We start from the raw sequence: 15,723 nt of genomic DNA, 5'->3' as shown, positions 1-15,723 counted from the left end.
CAATTGTTTTTAAAATCTTGGATTAAGCGCTTAATTGAGGCAAACTGGGTTTATTGATGAGATTAGCAAGTTTATCTCAAGAACAAAAGTTAATGTTTGACCCCCACCTGAGCCACATTGCAAAATGGTGGGATGGTACACGTTACTTTAGTGTCACAATCGAAGAGAAAAATGGCTTCGATTCCATTAAGCTTCAAGTGCGCCATATATGAACACTGGATGAAGAAAAGATCAGCTACGATGTTCATACTGCGAGCTAACAACTCCATTGATGGCTGAAGTGTTAGCAATTGCAGGAGAGGAAGGAGAGTGTATGGCAAGACTATTTTTAATCAAACAAAATATCAAACGACGTCAGTTCAAAAGATAACTGCAAAACAAGAGAAATGATTTTTTTTTTTAGGATAAATGTGATCACATCAGCAGCAAGTCTCAGATGGGGTCCACCATGTTTTGTGGAGGGTGAGGAATTTTTCTGGAAGCAGCAGAAAATGACACTTTACATACACAGTCTGGCAGCTTACTGTCCATGTGTATACCACCATTTTGTTCAAAGGCAGCAGTTATCAAATTCTGCTGAGAATGGTGCCAATTTAGATTTGTGCTTATACTCAAGAGGCCAACATTACTTTTTACAGGATGGCAGTACAACATTCATGCTGCATGTTAGTTTTACATCATGACAATTTTTGTAATTAACCAACATACTGCTGGACTTAATATTGGGAAGTGTACATAGCAACAAATAATCCTGCCTATTGCTGAAGAGCTATATCCATAGCAGGTGTTAAAACAACTTTTAACACTTCTAACCAATATTTCTCTGCTGGAACAGATGCTTAAGACTAGATCAATTTAATAGGAATGAAGGTAGCCATTGCAGAGGAAAAAATGCGCTTTCAGTAAAGCTATTAGGAAATGCACACATGAATAAGTTGAAATGATTACATTTTGTAGTAAAAATATAAACGATATTTCTAACTGTGTGTTATTACTCAGATTACAGGTCCTGCAAATTGTGCAAAGAACAAACTTGCCTTTGTATTATCACCTTCCACAACTCAAGGACAAAAGTGATTTACAGCCAATGAAGTACTTTTTAAATCCGTTATAATGCAGGAAACACAGCAGTCTATTTGCCCAAAGCATGTTCCCATAAAGAACAGTTTTATAAATCTGTTTCAAGGTGTTGATGGAGGAATAAATATTTTGCACAAGGCCTGGAGAAATCCCTTGCTCTGTGTGTTGTGGGATCTTCTCAGAGTGCAGCCCTCACTGAAGATGTCAGCTGAGATTTTGTGCTCAAGTTTTGAAAGACTACTGAGTCGACAACTTGTGTACCAAGTACTATTGCAGAAATTAGTAGAGTGAATCTAATTATTTTTTCTTATGACTTGTGACCACAATGCCCAAGATGATTTGTTCTACAGGAGGAGAAACCAAGTTGAGCATTGGAGATTATGGTGCTTGGTCATTTTTGAGAAATGGCAGTTGCACTTTAACAGGATAGTTTCACAAAAATAAGAAATTAGAAATAAGGTCACAAAATTCCAATGAGCAGTTATGGTTGAATATTCAACGTTACATACTCAGTAGATACAATTTGTTTGCAAAAATAACTGCTAATAACAGTGAATGTTTATGCTAATAAATGCAGACACCAACACCCTCATGTGTCTTCCATTAAATTTAAAAAGAGAAATACATTCAATGACTTTCCCAGGCACCTTAAAACCTTTGGTGGCAACATGTTAATACTCAGTCTACAAAACAACACAGATTATACAAATCAAGAGTTAGCTAACTGAGATTAAGATTAATTCTCAGTTTCTGATAGTAATGTTTTCGTTTGATGCATACTTTAAAAAACCCTAAATTAGTCATGTGTTTTGTTAAAGAGAAAGTAGAAAACACATTAAGGTGAGAATCTAAAATGTTATTTTTTTTTCTGCATCTGTGCCATTCCCTAATGTTTATTTATTCTTTTCCTTGATTTCCTCAACAGAAAACAGTGCAGGACTGAATGGCAGAAAAGTAATACAATTCAATCCAACAAATGGGTAAATATTTAATTGCACATCCAACCCAAAGCTCTCCAGTGCTTCAGTTAATCTACAAGCACACAATCAGATTACAATAAACATGGCATCTGATCATTCCATAAAGCAAACATTTAGCAGAACGACATTCTATCGAGCGTGATCTGAAATCTGTTCCAATTTATTATAGTGCGGAGGCAAATCTTCCATGCATTCCAAAATCGAATAATAAGCTAAGAAAAATTTGTTAGACAACTCAGCTTCAGCCCGAATTGGTTAAATTTGCTTGCTTTCCTCAAATTCATTTTGAGCATTTAGTCCAAAGTCCAATTTCTGACCACTGTCAACTGAAATCAGGACCAGGTTTATAATAGATAATCGTCTGCCAAATACTATTCAACAAAGTCTCCCAAACTCACCCACTCCCACAATACAAGTCCTTGTTAAAATTAAAATATTTAAATCAAATGAGTATATTATAAATCTTATTCAAAGTTCACCAATATACAAAGTACTAAAATATATTCCACATTTTGAAAAAAGCCAGCGAGTGATCTCCTGGGCTAATGAGCCTTAGACTAAACAACACAAACCCAGTAGATCGTGTCACATATTGCTCTGCCTGACCATATGGTTTCTATAAAGAGGGAGTGGACAAATTACTGGTGTGCATTTGAACCTCAGCGATAATGTCCAATTATGGTGTAAAATTACCGTATAAGTTAGCACCTTCAACTGGAAAGCTAAACAAAGTGAAACAAATGCATTAAATTCTTAACAAATCCAAGGATCTTCAGTGACATAATTTCATTAAGCTCTTAAAATCAAATCAACAACTGAGAAATTAAGCTGACCGATGCTGCTCAATACGAGAATGGCACCTGGCCATCCAGACGATTTGCACAATTACAAAAATGGGACATTTTATTCATCCGTGTTAATGACATAAGCAAAATCCTTCAAAATCATCTTACCCCCAAAAAGCAGCTTTGTTTTTGCCCCACGTTTTTTTGCGTGATGTGGATCTGAACAGATGGTCCGACAGTGCTCAACGATTGAAGGGAAAAAATAACGTTGAGACAAAATAGCGACTTTTGTCTGTCCTATCCAAAATGAGCAGAATGCCCTGATTGGACAAAATGGAATCATATGAGCCAGAGTCCCAGCCACGTGACAATCTTTTCCCAAATCCTCCTCTTTGGTCTTCTGATTACCGTACGTTAAAACGGCTCATCATTCCAATGGCACGATCAAAAAGACCGCTTCTCCGACCAGAGAGCTGCAGGCTACCATACTGCGCCAGTATCACCACAGCTCAAAAAGAGCTCTTCGAAAGGCTAAGGCAGCTTATTGGGACCGCAGTTAATCTTCCAGTTTAGAAATCAAGGTACATTTCACTGGATTCCAAACAACCTCTAGTGAACACAACGTAACATGGAACTTTTCGCATCGAAGATATTTACTGACGTATGTACAGAACTGCAAGGGGGAAGGGGATGAAGGGAATGAGCAAGAACGGGCAAAATGCTCAGTGACCTCATAATCAGCCACCCAGTGTCTCCCTTCAAGCCAAATGTGTCCACAGCACTGCTTATTTCTGAATTTTGTGTCAGATTCAGGAAATGCTTCACTGCGTTCGCTATGTCCTCATTTTAAACATGAATAGGTCGCCCATTATGAATTCTTTAAACAAAATAATTAAATGCAAACTGCACTGCTGAGCATGTGTTTTGCCCTTTATTTTACAAATTGCTTATTTATATTTTTGTTTTCATTTAAAGCAGTTCTTCAATTTCAACAAAAAATTTTTTATACAATTTCTTCAGTGTGTTAATTTTACAGCAAAGCACAGATATGGGCAAATGACAGCTGACACTGAATCACTGTGTAATGAGTTACTGAATCACTGTAATAAGTTAGAATCTCTGCAAACCAAGATATTACTGATCAGAAACTCGAGTTCCCAGTGATCACGCCTCAATTTATTCAGACAGCCAGTCCTATAAGTATAGATCAAAGTTTAAAATATCCAGGACATGCAAATGATGCAGAATAACTGGTTGAAGAGACAAAATATGCATTTCAAGCAATTCTGAGAATATAAACCTTAAAGTCTGATAGTCTGCTAGTGCATCAATTGCATTAAAACTATTTTATCATGCGCCTTTGCACTGTTTGGCAGGCGTAAAGGAAGAGAATACAACACAAAATCAGACTATTGTAAAAAGAGGATAACAACCATCGTGTGTATATAATTAACAATTTCTAATTGTGGAGATACCTAACCAGCAAAAAGGGAGACCATGTTAATTTATAAAAAGGAAGTGGTTCCGGTTAAGGTAGTGGGTGAGAGCTCGGTCTCCTTTTTCACAACAGAATTTGCTGAAAATTTAGTGTAAATCTGTATCCTTTCCGGCAGCATCCAATGAATAGCTTACAGGGAAAGGAAAACACTATGGGCCCACATTTGGATGGCCAAATAACAGCAAATGTAAGTGCACACCATTATTCGCCCATTACCCCAGCAACGTGGGGAGGAGGAGATATCTAGTGCGTTGCACCATCAGAAATTGCTGGACCATTTTTACAATGCTGCAATTAGCATCATGCAGACTGCACCTCAGTCTCAACCTCCCAGGTCTAAGAATGCATTTATGCATTAATAGCCAATTAAACTCACAAAGTTAGGGCTAGTACTTAACATAAGTATCAATCTGATATCGAGATGTTTTGGCCCAGAAAAGGAACTGAGATCTTTTACAATTTAAAATGCTTTAATTTTCGATCTTCTCTCTCTTTCTCGGTTATTCCCATCTTTCTTGTCCTCAGTATTTCTCTACCTCTACCAGACTTTATTTTTAATTCATCCTATTTCCTCCATCATTCCTGCTTCTTTCTAAATTTTATCTCCCTGGTTAAGAATATCACCTGTGGTCCTCTTGTTCACCATAGCTACAGATGCTCCATTGTCTGATCCACGTCATTGTCGGCTTTCATTTCCAGAGCAAAACAATGTTAAGCTGAATGGATGAGGAAAAAAAATCTAACTATCACATGATTTGACGTGGATAGTCTAGGCCAAAGTAAGTACTCATCTGGGACAGGAATTAAAGCATATTGGTGGAATAGTGCAGAAAGATCTTAATTCCAAACTATTTACCTTGATCTGAGTGCGTGATGTGCACTGTGCACCACTTATGGATGGCATGATGGCACAGTGGTGAGAACTGCTGCCTCTCAGCACCAGGGACCCAGGTTCAATTTTGACCTTGGGTGACAGCCTTGCTGTTTATTGCACCATCAGATGTCAGAGTTCCCCTATAAAGGTATGACTGTGGATTAAAAGGTATTGGGGGTCGGTTTAGCTCAGTTGGCTGGTTAGTGATGCAGAACGACGCCAACAGTGCGGGTTCAATTCCCATACCGGCTGAGGCTATTCGTGAAGGCCCCGCCTTCTCAACCTTGCCCTTCTCCTGAGGTGTGGTGATCCTCAGGTTAAACCACCACTAGTCACGGCCCATGGTCATCTGGGACTCTGGCGACTTTACCTCTTGCGAAGGTGTGGGGGATGCAGTTGGTGATAGAGAGTTATAGATTATATAATATACAATTAAATTCCTGAAATGCACTGAAAGCTGAGAGAAAGTAAAAGTTAAGTGGTGCCCTCCCACCCCACACATATACTCTAGGTTCTCACACAACTATTTCATTTCCAGACCAATTTTTTCAGTTGTAGCTTTGCAAATACGTGAAGCAGAAACCCAAAGATCACTGAAATGTACAACACAAGACCTGGGTTAATGCACCATAACCTTACTTACCCATGTGGAGAAGTCCTGAAAGTAAAGGAAGTTACATTTTACAATGTAAAGACTGTGCATACACATTCTTGGGTCTTGGGGTTTTCTTTTTATAAATACACTTGTAATTTTGAAGTTAATTTATGCATGCCCTGTAAAACATTCATTGATAGATGAAATAACTATACCATGAAACTGGATTTCAATGCTGATAGAAGTCTGAGTCTCAATAGGATCCATTGTATAACTCCAGTACAGATACAAGGTTAGATAGAGGTCAGTGTCTAATAAGGATTAGCATTGTGTTTCAGAAACTTGCTGCTCTACCTCCAGGACTTTGTTTTATAGGAAAAATGTGGCTGCTAATTTGCACACAGCAAGGTCCCTCCAACAGTAATGAAATAACTATTTTTCACACAGTGGTGAAGGAAACACACTCATGTTTCACAATGATGATGGCTGCCTACAGGTTTTATTTTGCAGGCTTCTGTGCAGAGACCTGCTTTTACTGGGCTGCTAATCCACGGTGATACCCTCTACGGGGGAACTGTGACATCCGAGTAGTGCAATAAACAGCAGGGCTCTTTAACCTATCAAATTGAAGAATCCCACTGAGACGAGCAGAGCCGAAACCAGGAAGTACAAATTAAATTTGAATCGGGTGCAGAAAGCAAAACAAAAACTGAAAGAAAACTGTTCAGAGATGAAGACAAAGAAAAAGTTAAATTCCCTTTTTTTAAAAAACTCCAATGATTAAAATCTAAACAAATGAGACTACACTTATATAAAAGTTAATTTTCAGATGCACGGCAGTAATAAGCACAGCTTCTCTGACACACCAGTTCCAACTTTGCTTGATTGGCAACAAGTGGGTGGTACAGCAATTTCACATCATTACAATAATTTTAGTGCAGAGGACTGGGACAGTGTTGCTTGTGGAAGAGCAGGGGAGCTATGACAGCAACATCTGGATTTCTGCATTTAAGCGTGCATGCATGAATGCCAGACATTGCTGTCCCATTTACTCCATAATTGAGCACCGTTAGCCCTACCTTTATTGTCAACACAAAATTTAAGTTAATCTGATTTTAGTGATGTTGGTTAAGGAATAGATATTGGCCTTGCACCCAAAAGGGACAGAAAATGTCTAATCTGCAAGACAGTCCCTCTGACACTGCAGCACTCCTTCGGTACTACATTGGTAGTCAGTCTAGATTTTGTTTGGTTAAGTCTCTGGACTCAGGCTTGAGCCCACATCCTCCTGACCACAATCCCAATCCAAGAAACACAAAATGCTTTTTATGTAGTTTGCCTTGGGTCTAAAGGACCAAGTCAGCCAGCAGTGTCCAGGCAGCTGGAGAACTACAGAGTCTTAAAGGACACCTTTTATAGCGTGTACATTATCAGAAATATACACATTCTCTTGCAGAAGACAGCTAAAGAATCCATGTATCAGACCGCCAGTTAAAGAATCATAAAATGATAAAACACAAAGCCGTCATTTAGCCCGTCATACCTGTGCCAGCTTTTCTCAAAGATCTTTCCAATTAGTCCCATTTCCCTGGTCTTTCCATGTTGCTCTGTGCCTTTTTCTCCCTTCAAGTATTTATCTAATTCCCATTCAAGGGTACTACTGAATGCATGCCCTCCTGAAGTCAGTTTTCATGTCAATTGTGCACTTTGAAAATGTCACACACACCCAACCCATGGTCATTATCATATCAAAGAGCTCTAAAACCTATCCCCGGGGAACATCACTGCATACTTGTCTCCAGTCTGAAAAACTACTGAAAATTCTATACACAGTGGCCTTTAGAGAGTGTGGAACACAGAGCAGCTTCCCCATGCTCACCAAGAGATGTGACGCTTGTACAACGAAGGGTCAGGTAACAAATCGTGTACTCCCCTGAAATATTCTTCTACAAGTTTGATAACGTCCTTCATAATTTACACAGAACCCTTTTGGAAACAGACAAAAATTCTTTGTGTACTTTCCAAGCGTACATCAGAACACCACCAAAGCCCATAATCATTCATTTTAAATGGACAAAACACCAAGAGCTGTGAATTGTATAATTTCCTGATCCATTTCTGGCACGTGCCAGGAGTGAAATAGAATTTGTTGAATTTTCTCTCCACAAGCTCCCAAAGAAATTAGCCGGAGCAATGGTTCAGATTTTTAATCAGAGACCAAATCAGATTCAAGAAAGTGTCAGCCAGCACTGCAACCCAATGGATAATCCAGGGCAACACGAGAAATTATTATACCTATCATAACAACCGCCTGTCACATGTCTCTAATTGCATCAGAAATTCCAAGAAGAAATGAAACCTGACAACTCTGCTGAATGAGGAAGTATGAGGCCATTCATTTCATTATCCTTCTAATGAAATCTTGTTAGGTTTTAGTACAGTCACTGGCTCAGGGTCATGCTTCATCAATATGCCAAAATGTCACCTTTTTTTGGTTCAACTTCTTCCTACAAAAGCCGTTTCTAGCAGCTCACCGTTACGTTTTTGTTTTTCATTCATGCATCTTTGTAAATCTTAAGCTGAAATCAGCTTCCAAGTTGATTTAACAAAGCATTTATCAGACTCCTGTAAATTAAGAAATGGTTTTCAATAGGAGTCAGCCTATTTGTACAAACATGTCCAAGCCTTCATAATCTCCATCCTTTTTGTGTGAACACTAATATTAGGGGCTGCTTAGTGGACAGCAGGCATTATTCTTTGTATTGACACGGGAAAATAATTAAATGGTGAATTTATTGTAAACTAGTAAATAAGTTGTACCGTACCTTACAAGGTTAGGGAGGTTCTTCTACAAAGAAAGGTGGGAAAATAAATAAGCAGATTCAGGAGAACAGAGGTACACTAAGCTCTTGCTATCAGTCCTCTCATATATGTAGACTTGCATACTGCCCCCAGCAAGGGCACCTTGAGGACTGTCAGTACACTACATGATCATAACTACCCCCATGACTAATTGTTCCAGAAAGGCGTGAAAATGAACTACACTCAGTCCAGGGTCCTAGGATGGGAAATGAACAAATGGCAAGAGTAGTAGCCCCCTAGGGTATAGGACACATCGTGCTAATCAATACTATTAACTTTGTTAATTCACCTTCATCTTCCAAATGAGCACAGGGGTCAAAAAAATACAAATTGTACTACTATAATCACACAAAGTTCTCTAAACTAGAGCTAGAACTTAAAACCAGTTGGATGCATTGCATGGCACAACACAAGGTTTGGTTTGTACCCTCAATCAGATGGATGGGAGAACCAGGATTGTGAGCCATATTATAAGAAACTGCATCATTCCAACTCCAAAGTAAAGGAATGTTGTCCTGCAGTACTCAACACCAGCACAAGCATCAACATTAAGATTTTTGATCAGCAAGAGTGGCACAGATTCTAAACCCTTTAAATTTATGGACCGGTTTTATTTATTGGCTTATTTTACCAACTAATAAGACTCAAAATAGGTCTCACATTGAAGACACTTAGCAGGGATTGGCCTTTGTAACTGTACTTTTCAATTGTGCAAAATGCCATAAGAATGGACTCGCAAATGCTTGGATAAGGTCAACTGTTGCAAATTTTAGTCTGCTATAGATTCCTTTTGGGTTCAAAGGAGTCGGTCATTGCCTTAAATAATCCAAGCTTAATCCTATAGCAGTTGACTCACCCTGCACATACTTACAACATTTGACCAACAGTTGTCTTTCACACATTTTAATTCGACAATGTTTCTAAGACTGACCAAGTTAACTTGGTGAGTCAGGTGAAGCTGGATACAAATCACTGCAGTTTTTTTTCGTGAACGTATGAGGCCAAGTTCTAAACAGATTCAAATTTGTTCGATTGGTATAGTTTAGTTTCATCTGAATCAAAATAAGCACACTATGCTTCACTACGTTGGGTTGTACTGCCTCACAATGAGGTGTTTGTTAGCTTTTTTTCCCAACATTTCAGAGTTTGCCTCGTGCTTTTGCAGCTTTGTTTAAAAACTTGATAGCTCTCAGCCTTCCCTTCTCCTTTTGTCATCTATCTGAAAAGAAATGATTTTCCCATACAATAGGTATGAGGTGCTCTTCAATTAGCTTCACAATCTATCAGATCTGATCTCCATTTAGCAGAATAAGTAACATTCGTCTATGTAAATTTGAAAAATTAACAGCCATTTAAAAACCTAACAATGAAAGTAACTTTCATTGAAAGAAACTTCTTTCCAATTGCTTTTTGTGGGAAAATAAAATGGTAAAAGAAATAAGAATGGCGATCACAAAGAACAGGTAGAGCATACAAGTATGCTTTTTTATCTTTTCCACACCCCCACTGTGAGAGATTTCGAGTACAGGAGCAGGGATATGTTGTTGCAATTATACAGGGCCTTGCTGAGGCCACACCTAGAGTGTTGTGTGCAGTTTTGGTCTCCTTTTGAGGAATTATGCTCTTACTCTCGAGAGAGGGCAGCGAAGGCTTACCAAGCTGATTCCAAGGATTGTGGGCTGATGTACGAGGAGAGATTGACTAGGTTAGGATTGTTTTCGCTGGAGTTCAGACGAGTGAGGAGGGATCTCAGAGACTTATAAAATTCTAACAGGACTGGACAGGATAGATGCAGGGAGGATGTTCCCAATGGTGGGAGAGTCCAGAACCAGGAGTCACAGTCTGAGGATTCAGAGTAGACCATTTAGGACAGAGGTGAAGAGACATTTCTTCACCCAAAGAGTGGTGAGCCTGTGGAATTCATTACCACAGGAAGTAGATGCCAAAACATTGAATGTATTCCAAGAGGCGGCTGGATGTAGCACTTGGGGCGAATCAGATCAAAGGTTATGGAGAGAAAGCAGGATTAGGCTATTGAGTTGATGATCAGCCATGATCGTAATAAATGACAGAGCAGGCTCAAAGGGCCGAATGGCCTCCTCCTGCTCCTTTTTTCTTTGTTTCTATAATCAACCAAGCAGTAAAATTCAGAACTGGCTCTGTTACAAATTTTAATTTGCCAGATGACTCAAACTTCATTCTAGATGTCAATATGCTGTCTTCTCTACCTGCTAATGGACCTCATGGCTCACACAACTTGATTAAGTCTCTGGAGTGGGGCTTGGACCCTCAACCTTCTGAACCCAAAATCAGTGCGACCGCTGAGCCAAGAATAATATACAAATATAATCCTTTGAGCAAAGTCAAAGCTAATCACATTCTAGAATTCTAAGCAGTGATTCTAGTATTCTATTAGTGTTTTTTTTCTTGAACATACCAGTGAGTATGTACCCTTGTTAGCAGCATGGCTTACACAACACTTGCAAAAGGAAAATCTCAGGCTCAAATAGCAGATCTTGATAAAGCAAACACCAACTTCTTGCTTTCTAATGATTTAATTTCAAGTTGTTAGCTTCCACTTACCTTTTGAGTGTTTTTTTTTTAAAGATTTGGGGAGCGATGTAGTGGTAGTTTTCTGTCACTAACTGATACTGCAGTGTTTCCTATTCTTGCCTGCAACAGAGGGGACACCAGAAAATATCATAAAATTTTGTCAATATTGGGAAATTGGAAAGGTGTAATTCAGCTAGTGATTAAGCCAGGAAGCTGCCAAGGGAATGTCAAAGAGGGGAGAAAAACAGATAAAAAGATCTCAATTGGAATATCTTGATATATTACAGGCAGAAATAAGTCATGGTCTCTCTGCTGCACATTTTTTCTGATCGCAAAGGTAAGATTCTGATGCCTGAAATGGGGTACAACCCCAGGGAAACGGAAAAATATCTGCTCCAATCATTTGAAAGCTAGATTCAATTTTAAAGCGTGGATCCCACAGCCCAACTGCGATGAGTTTATGTGGTTAGAATCCTTCCTAAAAAAAGAACTTCAGAGCTGTTGCAAGATTTCATTTCAAGTGAATGGACATGTACTAAATCACAGTCTGGGCTTTCTATTCTAGATTAGAGTTCAAGCTAAGGTGAGGCTATCAAAATTCATGACTGCATAATGAAGAGAGAATTCCTGCATGCAATATTCAAAATAGAATCCAACTGCAATGAACACACAAATTTAGCTTATTCTGCAATAATCAGGAGATGCATCCCAGCATCACTATTTCACATGATTTCCTTTGGAACAGTTTGCAGGGAGTTTGAACTAATTCTAATTTTGGGAAAGAACTTGTTTACCCTCGAGTGACTTGACTTTCAATAGCCACACAATAGAACAAGTTATAAAACTCAAAACAATTAGAGGAGTCAGGTAGTGAAGAGGCAGCTCATCAGAGGAACCTGAAAGGAGAATACTCCTTGAACATAACTTCTGTTCAGCAATTGTTACCTGTCTCATGGAAAAATAACTAAATACACATTAACTTCACATCCATGTCTCTTCTTTAAGGCACTCTTGGACTAAAGCTTTTTGTCACCTGTCACATGTGGTTTGGTGTCAATTTTAATTTGGATTTACGCTCCTGCAAACTACCTTAGGACATTTTTACTACATTAATGGCACTATTTAACTCATCTTTTCCTTGTTATAGTTGGCATCCTCGCGCATAAATTAAGACACTAATTAATCTAAATTCAAGTCATAGTCCCCTGATGCCATCACACTCAAATTCAAAGTCAATGACATCATGCTACAAGAAATGGAATTCCAGATGTTATAGTAATGTTAGCAAAAATCCACCGTAAAACACAAATAATTCCAGAATAATCTTAATTTGGGAAAATAAATTCTGAGTCAATTTATTACAATACTGTGATTCTTATAGTACAAAGAACAGGACTATTTAGCTACTAATTGGGTTTAAAGAAATATATTAAGGATAAGATGATCATGTCCTTGAAGGATCATAAGGTCTTTTTGTCTGTTCCAATCTGCTCTCACCAACTTTTACAGATACACTGCGGAAAGCATTCTTTCTGGTTGCATCACAGCTTGGTATGGCTCCTGCTCTGTCCAAGACTGCAAGAAACTGCAAAGAATGTGAACGAAGCCCAGTCCATCTCTCAAACCAGCCTCCCACCCATTGACTCGGTCTACACTTGCCGCTCAGAAAAGCAGCCAGCATGATCAAGGACCCCACGCATCCCGGATATTCTCTCTTCCACCTTCTTCCGTCGGGAAAAAGATACAAAAGTCTGAGGTGACATACCAACCAACTCAAGAACAGCATCTCCCCTGCTGCCATCAGACTTTTGAATGGACCTACCTCGCATCAAGTTGATCTTTCTCTACACCCTAGCTATGAGTGTAACACTACATTCTGCACTCTTTCCTTCTCTATGAACGGTATGCCTTGTCTGTATAGTGCGCAAGAAACAATATTTTTCCACTGAACCCCAATACATGTGACAATAATAAATCAAAATCATACAAATCTAAATGAGCCAAGGCAAATGTCTCATTTGTAGGAAGCTTTGTTAAAGATCTTGCATGTGATTGTTCCGCTAATTAGTGTAAAGATGGGCATAAATTACTTAGATGTTCACACTGCTGCTCTTTTTAAAATAACCAGAACAATGTTGCCAAAACCATGCACTATAATGCTTCAGTATTGTGGGCAGGCATCACAAAACTTACCCACTCAATGCAAAACTATTAGTTAATTAGTGGCACGTGCCATTTTTGTTTCACACCAGCAACATCTGCAAACTAACTCAGACATACAATTCCATTGTGCAAGTCAGTACTATACCAAGATTATATTTGAACATTTCTAATACAGGTGAAGAGAATCTTTTGCACCAAGTATTATATATATTGTAGCTCATTTTCTAAAACAGTTAAGTGCGCTTCTGTCCTGTAGATGAGAACTAATGGAAAGTTCTGCCTAGTGCTGCATTAAGTGACCAGCACATTCTAATACTTGTGCTGTGGCCTCCTAGTTAAAACCAATACTCAAAAGCAAGCAGCTCAGTACGTTAACAATGGCCATCTTCCTCCACCCCAAAAGCTGTCTAAATCGGCTTTTGTGTGCAATACCATCTGCTGTTGCCATCAGCAAAATATTATGGAATGAATCATTTCCAGTGCCTATATTACTGGACAAAGGAAACCAAGGGCTTAATATATTTTGGAACATGAAGTACATTAACAATTTCCTGAACTACTTCATATGACAGAAAAATAGACAATTGCATGTAATTTAGTTGCTGAAAATTTTCAATTGACTTTCTATAACATTTCTGGAATTAACATTGCAAGGATATTTCTGTGGGAGAGGAGACAAAAGTATTTCATTTCCCTTGCAAATGGGCAAACTACTCATTGAATCTTTAATACCAAAATATTTAAAATCCAACAATCGCAGGAAGTATTGCTTACCTATACCACAAACATAATCCTTTAAAACTGTCAAAAGCCACTACAGATGAGGTATGCCAATCAGCAAGCATAACTCAAGCTTTCCACAGAATGCTCCTACCCCACATAGCATTAAAGTGTCTCATGATTAAGAATGCAGCATTAACATTGGTAAAGTCAGGTATGTGCATGTGGAAATCGAGCGCAGAGATAGGTGGTGGTGTTTTATTTTACTCCCAATTCTTATAGAAGCTTGAGGCAGTAAGTGTTTAATATTTTTGTCTGTTATTTAGTTCAAGTTTTTTCTTTCTCACCACCCTAACTAAAAACACAATATAAATAAACTCACTTGGTAGCATAGAACTTGAATAGAGACACGCTACCCAAGCGTTTCATCTTGCATTCATCATGACAAATGCAAGAATGCAAAATTTCAAACAATCAGAACAATCTCTGCTCTCCGAGAAAGGGGCACTCGTTGTTTGGAAAACCGATGCTGAATAGCCAATTTCCTATATAATGAGACTGATTATCCTTCAAGAAGTACTTTATTGCCTGTTAACATCGGAGGAGTCTTCCAAGGTGAGGAAAGGCTCAATACAAGTCTTTTATTCTGCTCAAGAAATCAACTTATGCAAGTCTCTAAAGCCCCTCCTTCATTAGCCTTTTTAAGGTTGGAGTGCAAGTTTTTATAACGTTTGCTCAAGTCAGTCAGACACTAGGGATCAACCTCTTTCATTGCTTCCAGGGTTCGGGTGCCACCTTCATGCTTGGACAACCAGAAGTGAACTTTCTTTAATACAATTATTTAAGTTTCATCCCAGTCAAAGATCAAGGCCTACACCAGCTGTTGCAAGTTGCTCAACATTCTCAACTTCAGTATTGGATCTGTGATAATGTATCAAAGAAGAATGGTGCTGTTGGATTGCTTTCTCCCTTTAGTTAAGTAGTGTATGTGTGTATCCAAGGTACAGTATGGTAATTTCTTGGTTGGAATATTTAATAAGTTACATAAGCCAGAATTATCTAATTCAAGTGACATTCCCTTACCCCACCACTCAATTACAATTCATTGCAAGAAACGAAACCCCATTTTTTTCAATGTCCATTAAACGTATTTTATCTTGTGAATACAAAATTATAAAACCACTTGCATATAGAATATTTTAATAATCAATTGCAGGTGATTCTTAATACAATCAATCTTACTTCAGATATAAAAACATGTACAGACAATCACTACAGTCAGATATGAAATTGAAACAGTACATTATGGTACTACTACCTTAAATTCACACTCGGATATGCATTATCCTTTGAAAACTGCGTGTGATGTACTGATCAGAGAGCTGCTTCTGTGGTTTTTATTCTATGAGTAATGAAATTAAATCTTAAGAATTTCTGATGTGTCAGTGCTTACATGTCGTGAAAGTACTTATTTGTGGAAGGCCAATTATTTATTTAATTCCAGAGAATAAAAGTGACAAACCTAAAGCATATCAGACTTTTCTACTGTTCCCAATTTGGTGAGGTTCAAACATCTCAGATCGCTGATGCAGAAAAAGCTTTCTTTGTCCAGT

At 38.4% G+C, this 15,723-nt stretch overlaps 1 protein-coding gene across 50 annotated transcripts in view; it reads right to left on the bottom strand.

The window, feature by feature from the left end:
* LOC144503924 (poly(rC)-binding protein 3) overlaps nucleotides 1-15,723 on the bottom strand; it is a 153,280-nt gene that overhangs the window by 59,836 nt on the left and 77,721 nt on the right. For 23 of the 50 annotated variants that reach the window (XM_078229007.1, XM_078229020.1, XM_078229047.1 and 20 more), the window contains exon 4: nucleotides 11,258-11,347. The exons of the other annotated variants lie outside the window; for them this stretch is intronic. The gene's annotated coding sequence lies outside the window, so the exon portion shown is untranslated. The remainder of the gene's footprint in view (nucleotides 1-11,257; nucleotides 11,348-15,723) is intronic. 50 annotated transcript variants of the gene reach the window in all.

The sequence above is a fragment of the Mustelus asterias genome, chromosome 14 (genome assembly GCF_964213995.1).
Source record: "Mustelus asterias chromosome 14, sMusAst1.hap1.1, whole genome shotgun sequence".
NCBI classification, from domain to species: Eukaryota; Metazoa; Chordata; class Chondrichthyes; order Carcharhiniformes; family Triakidae; genus Mustelus; species Mustelus asterias.
The sequence above is the reverse complement of the archived record's forward strand: the minus strand, read 5'-3'. Positions and strand labels throughout refer to the sequence as shown.